The sequence below is a fragment of the Monodelphis domestica genome, chromosome 4 (assembly GCF_027887165.1).
Source record: "Monodelphis domestica isolate mMonDom1 chromosome 4, mMonDom1.pri, whole genome shotgun sequence".
In the NCBI taxonomy this organism is placed as follows: domain Eukaryota; kingdom Metazoa; phylum Chordata; class Mammalia; order Didelphimorphia; family Didelphidae; genus Monodelphis; species Monodelphis domestica.
The window spans coordinates 7,323,819-7,334,579 of NC_077230.1; the positions used below are offsets into that span (position 1 = coordinate 7,323,819).

The 10,761-nt window shown below is 39.2% G+C and overlaps 1 pseudogene; it reads left to right on the top strand.

Annotated features, from left to right (window-relative positions):
- Window positions 1-451: 451 nt before the first annotated feature.
- Window positions 452-10,078, top strand: LOC100022347 (ADP/ATP translocase 3-like; annotated as a pseudogene).
- Window positions 10,079-10,761: the final 683 nt, after the last annotated feature.

A 10,761-nucleotide genomic window follows, 5' to 3' on the forward strand; every position in this document is an offset into this window, starting at 1 on the left:
GGGGCTGTGCTGACCCGCACAGGAGGAAGCTCAGGAAGTTTTTCTAAATAGTCTCAGGGAAGATGACAGCTCATGCAATTTAAAGATGATCAAGTCCTTCTAGCCCATATTTGGCCAATCAATCAGCAAGTATTTAGTGAGAGCCTAGCCTACTCCTGCACATGTTATGCACAGGAGGGATAACACAGATCCCTACCCTCCAGGGCTCACAATCTAGTTAGGAGGTAAGCCTAACACACACACACACACACACACACGCACGCACACGCACGCACACGCACACACATACATACACACATACATACACACACGCACACGCACACACATACATACACACACGCACGCACACACACACACACATAGGATGCAAAGCAGGAAAGTTATCCAACATTGCCAGGACTTAGAGATACTTTCAAACCAGGAAATCCACAAATACAATCTGAGGTTGAGGATGGAGAATTTCCTCAGTGGCCACAAGATCATCAATCTAGAGTTGGAAGATCCAGTCAAACCCTCGCAGCTTAACAATGAGTGTGGAACTGAGCTCCAGATGTCCAAGGTGACAGAGGGAGTGAGGAGCAGGCATTAGATTAGAAATCAGGTCTCCTAACTCCCAGTCCAGTGCTGCCACTTTTCATCTTATAAATACTTTCATTTTACAGATAATGAAATGGAGGTCTGGAGAAATCAAGAGGCAGCTAAAATCACCCAGAAGGGGCATAACCAGGATTTAAACCCCAAACTCTGATTCCAAATCCTCATTCTTTTCACTGTATTCTGCTTCTATTTAAGAGTAAACAGTATATTTCCTCTCTGGTAGAAATGGCAGGGCCAGAAAGGTAAACCAGCAAGACCCAAAAGACTCCTAAAAAAGGTCCAAGGAGAGCCTTGCCTTTCCTCACCATTCGGTTGCCTTCACCTTCAAGTCTGTTGCTCTTTGGGGACATTGGGTTCCACTTTTAGTTTGGGAGAAATCCTTTAAAAGAAAACTCGGATTGGCCATGTGAGAAGGAGCCCCTCTCATTCACCCTCACCTTAGCTATGGGAACTTTTGTTTCCAGGAGAGACTTCCCAGAGGGGAACAGAAATAATGTGAGGTCCCCTGGAAGCCAGGGGAACATGGTAGTTATTGGAAGTCCAGAAAGGAGGATTTGTCTGTGGGGTTCTGTGGAGGAATCTCCACACAGGCCATCTAAGAAACTCTCAAGCTTCCCTGTTTTCCAGATTCGATAGTTTATAGAATCCCTAGGAAAGGTAGAAGCAATCTGAACAGAGAAGAACAAAGAACCCTGGATTTGGAGTCAGAATATTTAGATTCAAATCCTTACTCAGTTAGTTACTGCCTGGGAGACCTTTGGGCATGCCACTCTCTGGACCTCAGTTTCCTCACCTGAAAAATGAGTTTCCACTTAACTCTGAATCTTTGGTCAAGGAGAACCTAGAGTAGGAAGAGCAGGATGACTTCAGGAAGGAGGAAGAGGGGCCTTGAGCTGTGTCTTCAGAGAGAAGAGAAGCAGACATTCCAGGTTGGGGAAATATACACAAAGAGGAAATCCCTTCTGCAAAAGCAGGGTACATTGCCACCAAATATGCTCACCAATAAATAATTAAATAAAATGAGTAAAGATAATAGTGGCAGAAGCAGCATTTTACACTTTACATGGTTCTTTATGGTTATCAGTCACCTTCATATACATATCTCTTAGAATATCCCACTCTGGTATAAACTACCAGAAGAATAGCTTAGTAAAGGCATCATTAAGCTTTCTTACACTAATCATCTCATCTTTGTAGAATTTTAAAGTGGTTTATGAAGTGTTTTCTTTACCATTGCTCCGTGGAGTATCCAATTATGTGGCTGAACAAAATGAGGTTCAGTGACTCTCCCATAGTTTTTAAGTGTCAGAACCAGAATGTGGACATCCTGGTATCAGCTACAATGTTCTTCTCCCCACCTGAAGAACCTGACTCTTCTGATAAGCTGACCTAAAAAAAAAAACCCCAAAGCTCCCCATTTTAGAGAAACAAAATTAAATTAAAAAAAGTATCCGATAAGATGAACCTCTGATTAACAGCATTATAGTATTCTAAATTACTGAGAAGTCCATGAATGCTCTACTTCTAAGGACAGACCCAGTAAGATCTGAGTTAAAACAGCCCCAGATGTCCAGGTTCAGTGACTGCACATTGAGGGGAATGATGGTTAAAGAAGGAAAACTCAAGATCCAAGTGCCCAATAGGTTTCTTACGCTGCTGTGGCATAGCTCTTCTGGTAATACACACTTACCCAATGATGCTGCTTCATGCTTGTTCATAGCTGCCAGTCTGTCATGGAGGAATGTAAACTGCAGGAGAGGGGTGGGGAGCTCCTTAGGGCTCAGGGAAGCTTTCTTTACCTTGACGAACAATGGAGTTGGGGTGGCAGTGGGATGGGGTTGGGCCAGGCACCACCTTTACAAACAAGTGACCATCCATTTCAGGGAGCAGTCCCCACAGGGGCTCTGGGGTTCAATGTACTATAGCCAGACAGAGCAGCAGCAAGGTCTTCTGGTACTTGGTACAATATAAATAATTGACACAATGGAGTGGAATTACTGAGGTAGATTACCTGAGGCAGAAGCATATCCTACCTCTTTTAAGATTCCTGCCAAGGAGATACCTCCAGACTGTGGCTACAGTACCTGGGGTACAATTGCTTGCTTCCATTCCCATTGTACAGAGAAATAGTCCATTGCCTGTGACTCAAAATATTGATTTATTTTTCCTTTGGGATATTTTTCTTACACAATACACACAAATACTCTGCCTCAAGAATACATCAGATAGATAAATTAGAGTAATAGAGCATTTACATTCAACCTGGCATTTATCATTAGGGGCAAGAAAATCCCAGCTGCTTCCCAAGCTATTAAATTATATAGTCTCTAAGACTGGGTGATACAAGTCACAGCTAAAGCTTTCTACCCATTTGAGCAGGTTTCCATGAAGAAGGGCCCTGGTTGGAAGGATCACTGAGTTCCTCATTGCACGTACAGCAGTGATGGTGAAACCTTTAGAGACTGAGTGCCTAAACCACAACTCTAAATGTGAGCCACCCCTTTACTCCAGATAGGAGAGAGAGGAAGTGCTCTCATTGGGTTGCTGGGTAGAGGGGTGGGCTATGTGAGAAATGTCTTCAGGTATGCATGGAGAGGGGGAGGGGAGCAGACCCCTCTGGCATACCTGCTATAGGTTCACCAACACAGACCTATAGGATATTGAAAGGAATAATCTAAATATATAACAGGGAAATGACTGTTCATCCATTAACCCTGTTGTCAAAATAGTAATATTTATTACATACAGTATAATCCAATGTATAGATTTCTTCTGAGGATAAAATGAGATAATTGGTACAAAAACACTGAAAAAGTTAAAAAGAACTACTACAGAAATATAAGGAATTCAAATCTGTGCTAAGAGGTTGAAAGTTAGAAGACTAGAGGAGGGAAAGGACCTGTTGATAGAGCTATTTATAGATATTTTTGTAGTCAAGCCAAGTGACTTAAAGAGTGCCCTCAGCTTTGGAAGACTGATGAGGAGACTTTTTCTTAGGGAAAGGACAGCGTTTCCAATGACATCAATGGAAGAAGGCTGCAAAGGGGGTCACTGGGGTTTTATATCATACATTATATCATACACCAAAGTATCCTGTGAATCTCTTCCCATTCTCCTTCCCCATCTGATAAATAGTAATTTTTTAGAGAGAGAAAAAAGTCAGCATAACTGATAAATACATTAAGAAAGTCCAAAAATATGTGCAGTGAATAACTTCTATGGACTTCGTACTCCCACAAAGGAATTAGGTTGTGGGTGTTTTTTAATCTCTCTTCCCTTGAGCCCCACTTGATCTTTATAATTTTGTTAGATTTGCATCTGATTTTTTGGGTGTGTCATTCTTTTCATTTACATTGTTCTTCATTTTCTTGACTTTGCTTACTCCACTTTGCATAAGTTTAAATACATTTTCCCGTATACTCATTGCATATGTAATTTCTTACAGTATAGTAGTGTAGGAGTTGCCTGTAGTTCCTAATTAATATCTTTGTATGTGGACACCTGAGAAGGAGAATGGAGATTGAGGGGAAAATGGATGAAGGGGTTATAGAGATAGAGAGAGAGAACATAATGAAGGAACAGAGTCAGAGACAAAGAGTTAAAAAAACGTGGGATCCAGTGTGCTCCTCTGATGGTGTTCTCTGAGCTTCACATGTTCCCAAACTTTTATTGAAGAATCCAGGAATGCAGAGAGGGAGGTAGCTAATGAACATGTGACATGAGATATGACTTAACATTGGCTCCATTGACAACCATGTAATCCTAGAGGAGGAGGTTAGTCATCCATGTGACTTGGTATGGAATGTGGTCTGAGAAGGTGGGAGCTAGGACCCTGTGGCAAATAATGTCCTGCTCAGGAATTCTTTTGTCCTTTGGACTGAAGATTTGGAAATACAATAATCAGGAAGTAACATGACCATGAGTTTGGTATATGAATATATAAGATACAATATCAGTACACCAATAATACTTTCAAGATGCTAATATAACTGGTATGCTACAAGTAGTATTCTATTATATTCATGTTTATATTCATTTGTTTAGCTAATCCCTGATCAATAGGCATCTCCTTTGTTTCCAATTCTTAGCTCTCCTAAAAGTGCTGTTATCAATATTTTGGAGTATATGGTTCTTTTTTTTAAGGAATTTCTACTTCAAAGAATTTGGGCATTTAGTCACTTTACTTGCATAATTCCAAAATGCTTTCCAAAATTGTTGCACCATTCACATCTACTCCAACAGTGCATTCGTGTTCATTCCTGGCCATTTCTAAACCATATTGCTGTATGTGTACCATGGTGTCTCCCCTCCCCAACCTCAGCCTGTTCCCTTTAACTTTCTCACCATTAGTAGACTCTGAGAGGGATGAACTGTATTCTCAGAACTTGTATGGTTCCTGGTGCATGTAAAAAGGAATTCTTTAATTTCTTTAATTTAACAGGGACCTGGAGGACCTCTTACCATAGAGAGATGTAGAGATTAACTAGCCCACAGTGACAGGAAGTAAGAACGGGGAGACCCCTGTTGAGTGCGTCAGTTGCAGTCTGTCAATTGCTGATGGTTGGTCAGTTCTGACAGTTATGGCTGGCAGTTGTGAGGAAATTGGCTGATGGGCACGAGTTGGTCATTGGGGGCTGGTTGCTGGTAGTGTGGGTTGGTGTTTATTTGCTGGAATATAAAGGCAGGCCTGAGCTTATGGAGGGGTTTTTTTTGGCTTTAGCCTTTAAAGGTTTTTTTTGCCTCTGGGATCTCTAGAGAGCAGGAGGTCTGTCTAATAGGAAAGAATCTTCTGTCAGTTGACTACTGACAGTTTGGGCTTCTATAGAAAACTGATTGAAGTGAGTGGTAGCTGTCTATTATTTTAGGGAGTTAGGTAGTTAGTGAATCATTTAAAGATAGTGTAGGTTAGATAGGCCTAGTGTTTGCCAGACAAGAAGAAACTGTCCTCAGAAGACAGAGGTAGTTATTAGGAGTTTTAAGTAGTATTAGGAATTTTAGGTATATTTTAGAGTATGAGATTAGTAATTTCTCTTTCCTCTTTTCTATCTTTCCCTCCTTTACTATATTCTTTTACTATCTCTATTTTAATTAAACTAAATTGATAATTGTAAAAAGCTGCTAGAAATTTTCTTTTCTCTGACTTAAGGGGGTAATATTAATTTATAACTCTACTATTAATAAATGCCTTATAATTCATTCATTCATTCTATTACATCATTATAAAAACAACTGAGCTTAGTATCTGGTTAAAAAGAATATTTAATGAAAAAGGAAGCTACCAAATAGAGGCATTTCCTTGACTCATTGCAATGGCTGAACTATAGGTGAGCTCCTTCTCTTTGGTCTAACCTCTCTCCAGGTGGCAATATTTATAGCAACAGACTTCAGATATTCAAATACTTCTTTCCATCGGGTCTCCCCCCCCCCCCAAGTTCTATTTGAGGGCATATTTTTGACTTATTGCTTTGGGTATATTTTGTGGAGCCAAAATTGATATAATTTCATTTGGATTGCAGCTATTGAAGGATGGAAAATAATTTGCCTAAAAACTTGTTGATCCAATCAATGTTTGACTAGGTGCTAGAATCAATGAATTAATGAAAAATTAAAACTTTAAAATGAAAATGAAGGTAAAGAAGGAAAAAAAAACTCTATCCATATATAGTTGTCTAACCAGATGTCCCAGGAATAACAGTAGAGATCCCCAGTAATTCAAAGGAGACACTACCAGGAAAAAGAGATGAAAACAATATAGATGGCCCCAGATATCTATATGCTGGATACCTATATAACCTGAGTTCCAAAGTCTATTAATATGGTACTCTCCTTATTGGAGGTGTAACATTAAAATTTAGGGGAGACTGAGGCAGGTAGAAATTAGTTTCTCTCTGCAAGGAGTCTTATATTTTTTTAGAGGTTTATTAGAGATTAAGGATTAAAGAAAATACAGGATAAGAAACATGTGCCTAGGCCAGAGGCCTAGACAAAATAACCTCACATCATGGAAGAGACGCCTCTGCTCCAAAATGGAAGTCCAAAAAAAGAGCCAAAAACCTTTTCAATCAGCTTAAATCCTTCCTCGATCTCGGCCCACCTCAGAATTCCCATGAGATTACAAAGCATTTTGGGGAAGTGGAGTAAGGGCTTGTGGGGATTGAAGTCCAGAGTTCAAATTTCAATTTTACAGAGGAGATCAATACCCTGTGCTTACATGAGGAGTGAGGAAAAGTTGGCAAGAGTGGGAGATAAGAGAGCTCTTCATTTAGCTTTCTAGGAGTCACTTGAGTCCTATCAGCATTCTGCATTTTCTTTGGGTGCTTCTGGCTTCAAGCTTCAAGAGGGAAGAAGTCAGACTTTCAGGCTACTAAAGGAAAAGACTCTAAGAAGAAGCCAACACGAGAGGAAATGGCAGTCTCCATCGTGCATCTATCCACAGCTTGACACTCTAGAGACTTGGGTAACTTTATTCTAGATGAGATCTAGGAATCTCACTCTTTTAAAATGTATTTATTTTAAAAAATGTATTTATTTAGAATATTTTTCCATGGCTACAATGATTCACGTTCTCTCCTTCCCACTTCCCTCCCCTGTCCTGGAGCTGACAAGCAATTCCACTGGATTATGCATGTATTATTGCTCAAAACCCATTTCTATGTTATTAATATTTGTTATAGTGGAATCTTTTAAAATCACCCCCCAATCATATACCCATAGAACCAAGTGATAAATTATGTTTTTCTTCTGCATTTCTACTCCCATAGTTCCTTCTCTGGATGTGGATAGTGTTCTTTCTCATAAGTCCCTCAGAATTGTCCTGAATCATTGCATTGCTATTAGTAGCAAAATTGATTACACATTATTGTCCCATAATGTTTCAGTTTCTGTCTACAATGTTCTCCTGGCTCTGCTCCTCTCACTCTGCATCAATTCCTGGAGGTTGTTCCAGTTCACATGGAATCCCTCCAGTTCATTATTCCTTTGAGCACAATAGTGTTCCATCACCAACAGATACCACAATGTGTTCAGCCATTCCCCATTTGGAGGACCTCCCTTCCTTTTAGGAATCTCTCTCTTGAGAGACTTATCTTACTCCCAAAGGGAGAGCTCTTTCACTCTGTATTATCTGCTATATATTGTCCTACATATACTTTCTTTGATTTTTTGCTTTCCTGTCATTTGGATTAATTGGTTTCTTTGATAACTGCTAAACATGTTCATTATGGAACTGGTATTTGGTAGGATGGGAGTCAAGCCTTGGATATAAAGTTTAGAGTCCTCCTTCTCCACTCAGTTAATGAAACAGTGATCAGAGGTTTTACTTAACCTGGAAATCACCTGTCCCAGACAAATAATATTTAAGGGAGCAGATAGATATAATTCTAGCCTGGTACCCCCTTTGTGAGGCCAAATAATAGTTTGGCCAGACTTCTGGCCTCAACCTCCTATTTTCCTTACTGGCAGGGATTAAATTATCCTTTGGAGAAGAGAGGTTAGAGGTATCTATTCTGTGTCTCACACTATATATGATGATGTAATTTTATGGGATGTCAATATGACTTTACAGAAAGAATCAAGACTACCTGGGATGTGACTCATGACTATAACATGGCAATGGAAAGAATATTTTGCTACAGGAAGGGCAGTGGAATATTTTATATAAAGTTCATATTATACAAGTTTTGGTCCAAGGTATAGCAAAGGACTGTATAGACAGCAACTCATTCTCTGGTTTTGGGTCCTCTCACACTGACTCTCTGACTCTAATTCCACCATCTGCCCCTTTCCTCTAACTATGATGAACATCAAGGCTTCTTCCTTTGCCAAGCATTACAGTTGCTATCTCCAAGATGGAGATGGTCCTCATTGAAAGAGTCAAGCTCTTATTGCAGATGCAGCATGCAAGTAATCAAATTGTTGCTGATAATCTGAATCCCAAAAGATCAAGGAGCGCTTTCTTCCTGGCATGGTAAATTTAGCAAATATCATCAGATATTTCCCCACCCAGACCTTTAATTTTGCCTTTAAGCATAAGTATAAACAGGTGTTTTGGGAGGAGTGGACAAAGCACACACAGTCTGGAAGGTTTTTTCCTGTTAACCTTGCCTCTGGTGGTGCAGCTGGGGCCACTTCTCGGTGCTTTGTCTATCCCTTGGATTTTGTGAGGATTCGCTTGGCAGCTGATGTCCAGAAATCTGGCACCGAGAGAGAATTCAAAGGCCTGGGAGATGTCCTTGTGAAAATCACCAAATTTGATGGAATTTATGGGTATTTTATCAAGGTTTAATGCTTCAGGGCAGGTGTAAAAATAATGATGATAACTATAAAACTAATAAGTAATGAATCGATGATTGATTACAAACTGATTTAGCTACTCTGCTTGTTGTGCACACAAAGTATCTTCAGTTTATATCAGTGAAGTCAAGCTCATAAGTGAACTTCTCTTCAGGGCCAGGTGCAAGGACACTAAAGAGACTCTTGTTATAAAAATTAAAATATTTATTGAAATATATAAGGATAAAAGAATTTCTAACTCAAAGGGATTCTAACAAATAAAACTCCCTCTTTCTGCAAGGGACTGCTTCTTCTGTGTCTACAGGCTACATTGATTCTTCCTACTCTGACTAACTCCAATTTTCCCTATTCTAAATAAACTAAAACTCTTATCCTTATAATTCTTAATTTTGTCTCCAAGTATAAAAAAAATAAAGGCTAGATGGCTGAGCCTCAGCAAGAACCAAGTTAGGACTCTGAGCCTTAGCAGACTCAGAGTCCAAACCAAAGACTAGATCTTTCTTTGGTCTTCTCAGAGTTAAAACAAACTATAAAAACAGCAATAGATAGTCAATAGTGTTTCCCAAGTTGGGAAAAAGAAAACGCTTTGCTCCTTCAGGTCTTTCCCTCCTTTCCTTCTACCTCAGACAGTGAGAGAGAAGATGTTACCTCCTCCAAGCCCTCAGAGAGAGTATCTCTGACTCTCCTAACTCCAGAGACCAAATGCCACAGAAAAAAACCATTAGACTTGAAACTGACACTCTGTTCCAGCTCTGTTTGAGACTCCAATTCTTTCTCAAGCCAGCTTCTCTACTTCTTACCTCTAAACTAATATAACAGGACTTAATTTCTAATATCATCCTTATACAGAATATTATAATTTACCAAGCAGCCCATGTTGGAATCTCTGCCACAGCAAAAGGCATGCTCCCAGATCAATGAATACTATATTACAATAAATTAGCTGATTGCACTGTCACTGATTCCTGGCAAGCATGGCAAGCATATCTTCTTTGATATGAAAAGGTGGTGAATGATGATACCATCTGTGCACAAGGAACTGATAACATATATGCTGGAACAATTGACTGCTGGAGGAAAATTGTTAAAGATGAGAGTGGCAAAACTTCCTTCAAGGGTGTCTGGTCCAATGTTCTTAGAGGCATATTTCATAATTCTCCTGTATGATAAATTCAAAAGAGTATTCTAAGTATATAATCGCTAAAAATGGAAACAGTAGTGGTTAGCTAGGTGGCTCAGTGGAGTGAGAGCCAGGCCTAGAGATGGGAAGTCCTAAGTTCAAATCTGGCCTCAGACACTCCCTAGCTGTGTGACCTAAGACAGAAGGTAAGGATTTTTAAAAAGTGGAAACAGCAAAAATAGACCATACAGAATAATTTATAATACTTAGAATTTTGAATTATTGAGCTTCAAGAAATTCCTGTTATTACTTTTCCAGTCTAGATTATGTTTATAGAGTTGCCAGGAAAAACTCTTATAAAAGGGGCCTCATTTATTATATTCCATTATTCACAAAGAACTATTCAGTATATTAATTTTGTTGGCTTAGGGAAAATAGTTACTGTATGTAAAAAGAGGCAAATCAACTCAGACTGTTTAATTTAAATGCTATTTTATAATATAGATTCATTTAAAGTTTTTATTTCTTAAAAATCTCCCATTGTATTAAAGCACTACATATACTATTTCATACAGCTGAATATTTGGCAATTATGATATCTGTTGGACATTTTGCTGTGAAATAATGTCTTCATTAGACCTCACTCTTCTCTCACGCTATCATCCCATATTTTGACTTCCTTTTTCATCCAAATTCCATGAAAAATCTATTTATACTAGTTGCCTCTGCTTCCTCTTTGACTCTTTCCTCAC